This window comes from Bidens hawaiensis, unplaced genomic scaffold, assembly GCF_021521415.1.
Source record: "Bidens hawaiensis isolate Kalapana, Puna unplaced genomic scaffold, B.hawaiensis_p1.1 tig00054418_1, whole genome shotgun sequence".
Classification (NCBI taxonomy): domain Eukaryota; kingdom Viridiplantae; phylum Streptophyta; class Magnoliopsida; order Asterales; family Asteraceae; genus Bidens; species Bidens hawaiensis.
This window is the reverse complement of record NW_027499818.1, coordinates 1-13,872: the sequence shown is the minus strand read 5'-3', so window position 1 is coordinate 13,872 and position 13,872 is coordinate 1. Positions and strand designations below refer to the sequence as shown.

General features: G+C 34.8%; 1 pseudogene across 1 annotated transcript; it reads left to right on the top strand.

Moving 5' to 3' along the window:
• Positions 1–5,637: 5,637 nt before the first annotated feature.
• Positions 5,638–11,319, top strand: LOC143600605 (alpha-copaene synthase-like; annotated as a pseudogene). The gene is made up of 7 exons (XR_013147503.1): positions 5,638–5,775; positions 8,934–9,207; positions 9,286–9,661; positions 9,757–9,975; positions 10,424–10,562; positions 10,667–10,915; positions 11,004–11,319. The product of XR_013147503.1 is annotated as an alpha-copaene synthase-like (transcript).
• Positions 11,320–13,872: the final 2,553 nt, after the last annotated feature.

Here is a 13,872-nt window from a genome sequence, read left to right as displayed (position 1 = left end):
ACATCAAACTCCCAATAATTATTCCAACTGGTTAACGGGTTCTCTTCTATTTTTAGCTAGATGTTGACTCGTGTCAATGGGAGTTCTAGCTACATTAGAGTCATTCGCATTAAACTTCTCAAGAATTTTGCTCACGTAATGGGATTGAGTTAAAACAAGTCCATTTTGAGTTCGTGTGATTTTAACTCCCAAAATCACATCCGCAAAACCCGTGTCCTTCATGTCAAATCTTGCTTTTAGCATGTTCTTTGTGGACGTTATGATTTTGTCATCACTTCCAGCAATGAGAATATCATCTACGTATAAACACAAAATGACATATCCATCGGATGTGTCTTTCACGTATACACATTTGTCACATTCATTGATTTTAAACCCAACATCAAGAATGACATGATCAAACTTTTGGTGCCATTGTTTAGGAGCTTGTTTCAATCCATACAAGGATTTCACAAGTCTACATACTTTCTTTTCTTGCCCAACGGCTATGAAGCCTTCGGGTTGTTCCATGTAAATCTCTTCCTCTAGATTTCCATTCAAGAAAGCCGTTTTTACATCCATTTGGTGAACTTTCAAGTTTCTAATGGCGGCAATGGCAAGCACCAACCGTATAGATGTTATTCGCGTTACCGGCGAATATGTATCAAAGTAATCTAAACCTTCTTGTTGTTTATATCCTTTGATCACCAACCTTGCCTTATACTTATCGATGGTGCCATTAGGTTTCATCTTCTTCTTATGGATCCATCGATATCCTAGTGGTTTACACCCTTGAGGAAGATCCACTAGTTCCCACGTATGATTTTGTAAGATAGAGTCTATCTCACATTTGATGGAGTCTATCTCACATTTGATAGCCTCCCTCCACTGAGGTCCTTCAGCGGAATTCGCCGCTTGTTGATACGTTTGAGGTTCCTCTTCTACCATGTAGGTAAGGAAATCAGGGCCGAAGGATTTTTCAATCCTTTGCCGTTTACTTTTCTGATTTCAACCTCCTCTGTCTCAGATTGTTCCCGAGGTTCATCCCCAGTACTCTCGTTTTGAATACTTTCCTCAACCGGTCTAGAATAGCTCGGTTTTCCTTTATCCAAACATGGGAACTTATATTCAAACCAGGATGCATCCTTTGCTTCTATTATAGTGCCATTGTTTATTCCGGGATTCTTGGAATCATGCACAAGAAATCGATATGCACCACCGGGAAGGGTATATCCTATAAACACACAATCCACAGTTTTGGGTCCTATTAGTAGGCGTTTTGGTGGAGTCACCACTACCTTGGCTAGGCACCCCCACACTCGCAAGTATTTATATGGTGGTTTAATTCTCGTCCATAACTCATATGGAGTTAGATCTTTCTTCTTATTTGGTATCATGTTTAAGACATAATTAGCCGATAAGATTGTTCCCCCCCACATTTCCGGGCTTACCCCAGAACTTATCATCATGGCATTCATCATTTCCTTCAAGGTTCGGTTCTTACGTTCCGCTGTGCCATTTGATTCAGGGGAGTAAGGAGGCGTGACTTCATGTATGATTCCTTCTTTTTCACAAAAGTCAATGAAAGGTGAAACATATTCACCTCCTCGGTCACTCCTTACTCTTTAAATTTTCTGATTTAGTTGATTCTCAACTTCGGTTTTAAATAAGATAAACTTATCAATAGCCTCGTCCTTACTTTTAAGTAAGTAAACATAGCAATATCTTGTACTATCATCAATGAAACGTGATGAAGTACTTGTTCCCACCACGAGGAGGAATTGCTTTTAAATTATACACATCGGTGTGAATCATCTCGAGGGGTCTGGTGAATCTTCAATTGTCACACCCCGACTTAGGGCCTAGGCGTGTGACCACAAGTTGGTACTTGTTTTTTAAATATATCAGAGTTTATGGATTAATTTTAGCGGAAGACTTTAGGTTGAATATATTATTAATTTACATTGAAAATTTACTCGGGAATTATATACCAGAGTATTGGTTTACAAAAGATATGTTTTCATATTACAAGGATTTTATATCAAAAACGGAGCCATCTTGTACGCGCTTCTATCTTCATTAAGACTCCAATCCTTGTTAATGCTACTTATGCTTAATTACCTGCAATGGATTGGAAAAATACGTCAGCTATATGCTGGTGAACACGTATGACTCAATAAAACATTTGAATGACAATATAATACAAATATAGTTTTCTCTACAAGCTCAGCAGAAGCATTTCTACTTCTGGTCTATGTACCACTGCCCTACACACACAATTGTTCCCGAGCCACGTAGCCCTTTCCGGGAGACTAGTTATGACCATTAGCCCGCGGCCACGTAGCCTTAGAATGATTAGGCTGAATGGTTATGTTTGGATCCAGACACATGTGTATTCGGTCTGAGTTGACTTTATTTTCTACTTTGTATTATAAAGTTTTAGAGATTGCATGATCTCATGTAGACATTGATTGACTCGCTAAGACAAACACCCGTTCGTCTCATTGAGTATAATATGTTTTGACTGATTAAAAAGGTTAATGTATTCACCTGTACCGTCGGTGTTTTAAACCTTGACTGATTGATTGATCGACTGTGAATGATATTAACCTATACATAAATAGGTTTGTATGAATGTTTTGAATGATGTTAAGCTATGATTGTAAGCTTAACCTTGAAATCGTTTATCTTTGATTGTGAATGAAAACACTTGTTTTATGTGACGTTTGATATAACTTGCTTTGGCCTAATAGGTTTTATCACGTTGGTAAGTTTCTCTAGGTAAGTAAACGGGTCCCTCAGTTAATTGGGATTTATGCGAATTACTTTTCCTTATGCAAGAAACTTACTACTAATGATATCCCCCTTCCAGTTACTACATGCCCGTCAAAATATATCTTTCGTTTAACATTACTTCATCATGAAGTAACGTTTATGAAAGCTTGATTGTGAATGAATGTTTGTAAAATACGATCAAGGTTAAAGGCCATAGCCTCGACTGATAGTCTAAGCTATAATTCAAATAACTTAAACATAACTCCTACCTTAGATTGGATGCTTAGAATGATAACACGATAAGGCAGGACTTGATCTACTCGCTTAGGTGATTGCTAGCTTAATTCCAACTTCGTTTCTTGCACGAATATCGAGAAAACAGTACGTCGGCTCACTACGGCAACGGGGCACGTTATTCAAGGCTATGTGTGTGTAAAGGAAGGTGTTTTTGGGATGATTTGAGCTCATGCCCGTCACCCCCCTTTTATAGCCAATCCTGGACCCCGTCGCGTACCGCGCCCGGTCATTTGGGACTAGTCGCGTACCGCGACGCCGCAAAAATACACCGCCTTATGCGGTGGTGACACGTCGCCTGTCATAATGCGCCACGTGTCGACACGGTGTTCAACACGTGTCCACTGACTCAGCAACCCCATCGCGCTATGCGATGGGTTGCTTGTTACCCTGTCGCGGTTTATAATTGTCATTTTTGGTCCCTGTACTTTCAAAGTTAGTATATTTAGGCTTAAATTAATAGGGTTAGGAACGTGATGTTACATCAATGATGAATATCCAAGGATTTAAATATCTCATTACCATATATTAATTCATATGTTACAATTCACACTTAGTGAATTTCCAAGGAGTTAATCCATCATTAACATATATTAATTCATATGTTACAATCCACACTTAGTGAATTTCCAAGGAGTTAATACGTCATTAACATATATTAATTCATATGTTATAATTCACATTTAGTGAATTTTCAAAGAGTTAATACGTCATATATGTTACAATTCACACTTAGTGAATTTGTCATTAACATATATTAAATCATATGTTATAGTTCACACTCAATGAATTTCCAAGGAATTACACATCACTTTCTCATCTTAGTATATTCACCTTGTTATTCTATTACCATCTCATGATGTGATTATATATTTGATGTGTCGTCTTAGACTTTAATCTTCGCAACAACTCACAAGTTGTTTATTATATGAAATTATTTTGACGACATTTACACATCAAATCTCCAAGTGTTATTATCTTCAACACTTTCGTCATCCGACATGAATCATCTCAGTGATATCGTTTTATATTATGTATACAATATTCCCTCAAATAGAAATCCATGCACACATATCCTCATATCCTCGTTTCACTTTTGAAACCATACTCTTGAACAAATATGTTCAAATAACATCAACTTGTTACAATTACTACACTTAAGTAGCAAAGCTTGAATTTTCTAACACATCTATTAGAAAATTAACGTTTACACAAAACGTTATAAATAAATCGTATCTTACACGCATGTTAGATATTTAACGTTTACAAGAAACGAATGGCTTACTCAAAACCATTTCTAACACAATTGTTAGACACAAACGATTGCAAAAATCGTCAAACAAAACTAATAAAATCCCAACGGTTTTAAGATCAGTTCTAACACTATAGTTAGAACACAAACGATTACACAAAACGTTTTGTAACACCAAACGGTTGATCAAATATGACATTTTGTAACACTGTATAGGATTTAAGATTGCATCATGATCTCTAAAATCCATACACACCAAGTTGTACTACGCACATAATTTCCCAAAAAAATATTTATAAGATTATAATATCTAAATACTTTTATTTCAAACTATTTCGTGAACCCAAAATCCTTATAAATAAGGTTTTAAGATTGTAGCAACAATCTAACGAACTCTGTTTATACAAGAATAATAATAAGTAATCTGTTTAAGTTTGTTGGAAATCTTGTATTAATAAAAACCAGAAAATAAAGAAATAAGAAATAATGGACACAGTAAACCGGGCTTGTGTTTAACACAATTCCCTTAAACAGATTCTCGGTCTGTTCCCTGGGTACTCCGATTCGAAACAGAATTGGTGTTCTGCCTGAAACGAAATCAGAAATAACGCTATTGCAGTTGCAGTAGGAAGAAGATGAAGTGTGTTTTTGAGGTGGTGTGTTGACCATTAAAGAATATTAGCATTCGTGGGCACGCACGAGCTCGATGAATTTCTAGTCCAGAAACCCAAATTTGCACCCCCTCCCCGTGCGCACGCGTAGGACTTGTGGTAAAACATGTCAAAGAATTCAAATGGGTGTAAGGTCACTATCTTATAAACCATTCATTATTTTGTTCCCAAACCGATATGAGACAAACCTTTACCACTTCCACCACTTCCTTCATTCACACACTTAAAACTTCCAACATGTTTTTCATGTTATTGTTTTGATCACTTTCTAGAGTATGTGGAGTTCCCGTAACATGGTTAACTTATTTGGTGCATGTTATTGTTTTGATCACTTTCTAGAGTATGTGGAGGTCCCGTAACATGGTTAACTTATTTGGTGGAGGAAATCAAATCTGTCGGCTACCTTTGGGAGAGCTGGAAAAAATTGACTTTCTGGCTACTTAGAAAACATTTTGGTCACTTTCAATCATTTTATTTTGTGGTGTTTGTCCAATTACATAATTTATTTACACTTAAAACCGTGTTACCGTATTGACTTTGATCTCACTCCCCTAAAATAGAGTTCTCTGCATGAGGACATATATATCTTCTATAAATTGCCCAAGATAATATATGTTATACTCATCCATAATATTTCCGTTTGATTCAAACTAGAGTTCTCTACGTTCCAAAATGGCCACGACTGTAGCTAATACTATCCTCCAAGCCAATGCACAAAGCACCATAGAGCCGGTGCGTCCTGTAGTCACCTTTCCTCCCTCGCTTTGGGGTGATCGCTTCCTATCATTCTCCCTTGACCATTCTGTAAGATCAGCTCATATGTATTGATTATATAGTCACACACTTGTAAAATTAATGTTGGTGTGTTCATTGGCACAGACAAGAAATTTTCTATCGGGATCACTTTTATTTTCGGTGCTATGATTATATCACTCAACTCGTGTCTAAAATTTTGGTGGTCGATCTAGTCACATAAATAATGATAATTTGCCGTTAAAACAGTAAAAACTGAGAGCTAAGGCCATGGGGTATACTCTAACCCATACATAGGTTAAAGTGACATGGCACTTTAAAGATGGATTAAACCACTCCTCACTTGTGTTAAGTGTGTTAAAAAGGCCCATGAGTTAAGCTTTTAACGGGTTAAAAGGAATAATATGTATTAATTATGTATTAATTACTAATTGATTTGGTATATTAATTATGTGTTAAATGGGTTAAACAATTTCCTTTGGATGACATAGAGTGAAAGAGAAAAAAATAATGATATGGAGCTTATGTGAAATTAAGATGAGTTAAAATATACCTCATGGTCTAAAATGAGGGTTATGAGTTAACCGTTACCATGAAAAGATATTATACCCTTAAATATCCATTTTAAAAGAATAGTCGATGCATTTAATTAAATTTGCTACTTCTTTTTTATTTTTTATGGTTGTGAGTTTGATTTTCATATACAACCTATATAGGTCGATCTTTTTCATGTAAGTTAAAAAATCTCAAAAGTTGACGTTCAAAAATATCCTATCCAAGCAACATGGCGTGATGGTAACTGGTAAGGTGTATTTCCTCTATCCTAGAGGTGGACGGTAATTAAAATCGTGCAATGTGCAAATATATGTGGTTTTTAGGAATAGGTTATATGCTATTTGAAAAAAGTTGAATAAACTCGAAGGGTTGACGTTCAAAGTCCGAGGTTAAAAAGTTGAATAAAAAGGTGTAATATATTTATATTATATATAATACATAACTAATTGGTAAATTAAGACACTTAAATTTTCAAGTAATTTACAATTTAATTAACAAATGATATAACTTACATAGCATATAGCATATTGAAGAGGGGTAAAAAAGTAAACTTCAATTCTTTAAAAATAGTTATAATATTGCTCCCTCAAGCCCCTCAAGTTTAACTGACTTTTGTAAATTCACGTAATAGTTACAACTATATATTCTTTTTAATTTCACATTTAGGGTTAGATTCAAATAAAAATTTGATTTTCCTAGAAAGACTAGGAAGAAGCGTATAGTTTACTTCTTTAATATTGAAAACCCACTTACTTTAATCATAAAAATCCACTTACATCTTCACTCATCTCCTATAACCACCACCACTCTATCGCCCACTGCCACCACCATCGTCACCCACCGTCACCACCTCGCCGGAAAAGTCACTGGAAATTTCACCGGAAAAGTTGTTGGAAAGTCACCGGTAAATAATCTCTGAGAAATTTCGTCCGCAAAATCGCTGAAAAAATCACCGAAAAGTCACCGGAGAAGGTTATCGGAAAAAAGCCACAGATAAAAACACAATGAAACGTACTATAAAAAATACAATGACAAAAACATAATGAAAAACACAATTGTATAACACAATTTAAAAAACACAATAGAAAAAAACTATACTAAAATATAGTTGGATAAAACACAATAAAGAAAAAGTGCAATGCTTATAACATATAGCACAATGTATATAAAAAAGCCAATTAATTTTTTTTAATTTTTTATAACAATATGGTACTCATATTAAAGATAAAAACACGCTGATTAAGATGATTTTTTTTAAATGATGTATAAAAAAGTTATGGACGTTTTAAAACGGTAGATTAATTAACATGTGTATTGCATAGAGAAAATCAATGATTATGTGTTATTCCTTTTTTGTCTTTCCCTTATTTTATACTTAATATTTTTTAAACTAATATCAACTCTTCAAACTCAACATTAATGGTCTACATTATTTCTTATACTTCATACAAATATTATATTTCTTATTTTAACTTAACCAATCACATTTAACTCAACTTCTACCCATGACTTTTAAATGGTTTTAACTTTTTCATACACTAATACTTTTTTATATAACCGACACCATAAGAATGAGAATTTTCTTCTCTTTGATTTGAATATGATATCGCCTTAGTTTTTTTTAGTTAAAAAAATTAATATTTACGTAGCGGTATTTGCGATCTAGTTTTGATGGTTTTAAATAAACAATTAGTAGCGGTTTTTTATCACGTAAACCGAAACAAAACCATTAAAGATTGAAACCGAACCCTTATCAACGGTTTGTGTTCCCGTTGCATCGCTTGGCACCCGTCTAGTATTAATTACATATAAATTAAACGGTAGGGTCGGTTAATCCTTCTCCCTATATACTAGGCCCTTCATGGTTGTGTTGGTACGTGTCCTTTAAATTACGAAGGATGGCCCAAATGATCGATTAACAGAAAGTAAATCGTACGTATAAACAACAATTGATTTGAATGATTCTTGTATTATTATTAAATTTGCTTTTGAACTGATGATTACAAATGATGGTTGTTGATCCTAATTATAGGTTGACCGAGGGGACGACGCAACGCGTCACATTAAAAATAATTTAGTTAATTGAATTAAATGACAAAAAATGGTTACAAGATGGAATGAGATGGTTGTGGGATGATTCCTTGGGTTGTGGGAAAGATTAAGAAGGTTATGGGATTTTTTGACGTGACGATGCTGACTTGAATGAGAGAGAATACAAAAAAATGGTAAAAAGTGATATGGGATGACTCCTATCACACTAAGACCACCCGTAGTGGCAAGTTATGGGAGGCATTATAGCCTATAACGCCGGGGGTACACCGCCCCCCCCCCCCCCCCCCCCCGGCATTATCGCTTCTTTTTTATTGGTGCGTTTTGTATATAAAGTGCGTTGAAGGCAAAAAAAATAATAAAATAATAAAGTTGAAGCATTATAGGGGCTTTATGACTAGTTGACTACACACTATTAAATAAGCTCTAGTTTAGGCATTATGAAGGCCACATGTCGCATAATGCCTGGAGGTAAGACTTTATGACTACTCATGGTCTAACAAAGTTTTTTAAAAATGTTTAGACTAAACTTTTATAATCTAACGTGATCTTTAATGAGATCAGGATTGACCAACAAAAAATATGTATTTTGTTTCATTTTCTAGCAATTGGAAGCATATGGTAGAGCTATGGAGCACCCAAAAGAACAACTCAGAAGATTGATACTAAACCTCGCTATTGATTCAAACGAGAAATTGAGTTTGATTTACTCTGTGTATCGTCTTGGTTTGACATATCTTTTCTCGAATGATATTGATGGCCAACTTGATCAACTTTTCAACCAGCAGCTTAATTTGCAAAGTTGCCAAGAAGCAGATCTTTATACAATATCTATTCACTTTCAAGTCTTTAGAAGCTTTGGTTACAGGTTATCCTGTGGTAAGTCACTCAAAAAAGTTGCTTAAAGACGGATTTATTTTTATTGTATTGTTAAATTTATGGCGATTATATATGTAGACGTGTTCAACAAGTTCAAGGACTGTAGTTTGGGCGAATTCAAAGAAGACATTACTACAGATGTGAGGGGTAAGATGGGTTTCTATGAGAGTGCTCAGTTAAGAATTGGAGGAGAATCTATACTAGATGAAGCCAATATTTTCATAGAAACTAAACTGAAAACCATAGAAAAAACACTCCAAGGTACACTTGCACGACAAGTGAAACATGTGTTGGAGAGGCCTTATAATCGAGGGCATCAAATGGTAGAAGCAAGGTGGTATCTGTCTGAATTCAAAGAAGAAATTTCGAGATATGACCCGCTACTAACGCTTGCAAAGGTGCATTTCAACTACTTGCGACTCCTACAAAAGGAAGAGCTTCGAATTATTTCAAAGTAAGTTATTGTTAATGGAAAATAATTTATAACTGCGTAGATAACAGTGACATGCATAGCAAAAGATCAATAACGAATATATACTTTTGATTTAGGTGATGGAAAGACATGGACTTACAAGCAAAAATACTCTATGTAAGAGATAGAGTGCCTGAGCTCTATGCATGGGTATTGGCAATATACGTCGAGCCTCATTACTCTCAAGCTCAAATAATAACAACAAAAACCATATTGTTTGTGTTGGTGTTAGATGACACATATGACGCGTATTCTACTATTGGGGAGGCTCGGGTTTTTACTCGTGCTATCAATAGGTATTTGTTCTTAATTAGCTGTAAGGTAGGGCATTTACGACTGAAAAATATACCCGTGAATTTAGCAGCCACGGTTACATTGGTTCCAAAATCAGTGACTGCCATCAAAAGGTTGCAAATTTGACTATGAATTGCGGCCATAGTCGCATTTGTTTTAGAATTAGCAGCCATTCACTAACAAAAGGTCCCAAACCGGCCAAATCAGTCACACCATTTTGAAGATAAAATAAAATTAAAGAAAAAGGAAAGTAAACGCAACCGCAATGCACTTGTAAAGCATGAAAAAAAATAATTTAAAAATAAAGGAAAAAGACGTCGGAACTAATAAAAAAACAACAATGCCTAGTAAAATTTCATAAATAGCTTGTATTACTAAGGATTGAGGACGATTGAATAATTGACGTATAAATGTCCATCGTGATATTACTTGTTATTTCGATCTATTTAGGTGGGACTTCAGTGCCGTGTCGCAACTTCCAGAATATATGAAACCAGTCTATGAAATGTTTCTCAACGAGTATGCTGGATTTAGCAAACAAGAACCTCATCAGTGGACACCAAATATCATTAAGGCTTCAATAAAAGCTGTATGGTTCTCCTGTTCATATATTATGCTTCACCGTCAATTCCTACTTGCAAACGATGTAAAAAAATTTGTATTTTTCTTCCTTTATTTATGTTGCGAGTCTAGTTTCAAGATTTGGCAAGCGGCTACCTTCAAGAGGCTGAATGGAGACGTACCGGAGAGGTGCCATCATTTGAAGAGTGTATGAAGATTGGGTTATTTACTTCTACACATGATTATCTATGTAAGTCTGCGTTGATTGGTATGGGCGAGATTGTCACGCAAGAGGCTTTAGCTTGGTACATAAGTGATCCAAAGATGCTAATAGCTACAGAGTTAATTGGAAGGATCGAAGATGATGTCGTGAGTGTTCAGGTACCTAATCGGTAACCTTACTTTGGTCATGACTACAAAATAGCATATATTGTTACACACTTTAATAACATTTGACATTCATATGAAGTTTGAGCGTGAAAGAGGTCCATCAGCCACAAGTGTAGATGCATATATGAAGACTTTTATGGTGTTAGAAAATGTAGCCGTCAATGCAGTTAAAAATATGGTTGAAAATGCATGGAAAGACATACACGAGGGGTGTTTAAAGCCAACAGAAGTGCCAATGGATCTACTTGCTCCAATTGTTAATTTTGCAAGAATGACAGACGTGGCGTACAGGTACAATGACGGGTTCACTTTTCCAGAAAAGACACTTAAGGAATATATTACAATATTGTTTTGTGTTTCAGTCCCAATGTAACAAGAGTGTGTTGGGGTTACTCATATATGTGTGGCTTGTTTTGTGTAAGAATGACTAGTGATACCCACTATGGATATCGATCCGTATGATGAATGTCACGTATTTCCCTTTCCTCTATTAATGATGATTTCACTATGTGTAAAATAAAACGTACGAATAAAAGGGATTTGTAAAATAAATGTTTTGTCTTTGATCAACGCTACATATAAATGTTGTTACGGTTCTAGTAATTTTTACTTGAAAATGTATCGAATGCACCCCTGGATATGTGTGTCTATGTGACTGTGTGTGCATATATACATATAATATATAAAGCTTGAATTAAAAGACTATATTTCTGGAAAATAAAGTGAGGAGATATCAAATCCACAACTGAAATAATTAACGCATGTTATCAACCAAAAGTTAGAAACCAAGACATATAAGACTATGTGTAGTGGAGGGGCTACAAAATGGGACGTTTTGCGTCATGTGACGCCCAGTCAGCAAAGGAAAGGTTTTTGTTTTTGGGGTGTAATGGTATAGGGGCTACAAATAGTAATATAATAATATATATATATATATATATATGTATATATATAACACACACACAACATATTAAATTAATAATATTCTTCACAACAATTCGCCAGACAAGAATATGTCGCCCCCCCACACACACACATTTCGCCCCACAATTAGCCTAGGGGGCGGTGTTCGCGCCCCAAATCTCTCACTTGTCGGCCCTTTCCTCGCCCACCATAGATAGTATAACATTCACAATGGAATCCCCTTACATTTTGCCATAATCAAATTGTAAGAAAAATATAGTTTGTTCATTTCCACTCCTATATTGAATTCCCCATACCCAATAACCCAAATTATATGGGAAAGTAGAGCAAGCTCCCATATATAGGGTTTAATTTTCATTCCATATAATATATTATAATATATTATAATGTGGTTGTGAATGCAATAAGTATTATTCATTTTGTAATTAATATATATGAAAATTTGGAAGCGAAGGATTTTAAAAAATGAACAAATCTAACTATCTATATAATTGTCTACCATAAAATCCTAGGTGTCACTCTTACGTTACTCCCCTCATTTTCTAAAGCCACCAGATTGCTTGATTTCTAAATGGAGAGCTCTCATTGCTTTAGCCTTATAAAATTCGCGGGTCATGGGTCTTTCCGTTCAGATCCTCCTAACCCGGATATCAAATAACCCGTTTATTCACAACTGTTTTCATTCTAAACTCTATATAATTGCCTACTAGGTGTCACTCTTACGTTACTCCCCCCATTTTTTAAAGCCACCAGATTGCTTGATTTCTAAACAGAGACCTCTCATTGATTTAGCCTTATGGGTCTTTCCGTCCGGATCCTCCTAACCCGGATATCAAATAACCCGTTTATTCACAACTGTTTTCATTCTAAACCCTGATACGTTAAGAGTTCACCATGATGATAATCTTCTTCAACCTGGCCTGACTTCCAACACTCTGTTACCCAACACTTCTTTCTCATCAGGTAATCACCTCTCTAATGTCTAGGGTTTATTTGTATGAAATATATAAAACCCTAAATCTGTTTTATTGGGGCTTTTTTAAACCCTAAATCGATATGTATTCAAGACTAAATCTGATGTGTTTTCACAAATCCATAGGCATAGGAGTTGAATTTTTATTTCTTATTTCCACCATTATCACACTGTAATTACAATTCCTATCTATTTTGTTTTTAAACTTAATTAGCTCTCTCTTTACTTATTTAGACTCTTTAGAATTCACAATTGTGTTGTTTGAAGAGTTCAACAGCAAAGTCTGACTAAGGAATGAAGGTTGCTTCAAATCCAGGCATGGGCTGACCTTGTGAGTTTTGATAATTCATATATTGCGTTAAGTTGAAAACCAATATTGATTTTTATGCAAAGTTGACTGTTGACAATTAAAAGTTAGTTTATTATGATTGTGTGTATAAGCTTTTACCATCTAATATCAGATTTATGCCTAAAACAATTGAAGCATTCATGGTTTTGTGTTCGTGCACTGTTTGTGTTGATGCAATTAGCTTTCATGTTATTAATTGTATACGTCACACGTTTTTTATTTTTAGTATAGATGTTTAATAGTTTTATAGCTAGGGCCATGATAGTTAAGTTAATAAGTGTTTTTGTCATTGTGAATTGTCTATTTTGTAACTACTTTACATAATTCTATTATAATTATTGTGATTTGTATCTTTTTATCATTCATATGTTTACATAATTTGACAAATAATTATATTATTATTGTCGACTGTACGAAGGCCAGACCATCATTGGTAGAAATTATGCTATTAATACATGTTCTTTAAAATGATGTAAAACATTTTTGATATAAAGTTAATTAATAGCATTTGGTTTCTGTTACGATGTTTTGTGCTCACCTTATTTTCTATCTTTATCAGCTTAGTGTAGGATCTTTTCTGGTTCATTATGTTGCAGCTTTTTATCAATTCAATAATCTCAATTTTTTAATTCAGTCAAGAGATGTGGAAAAACACATACTTATTTATGTTGGTATTTAGAGCCTAGCCTTACAGTTTGACTA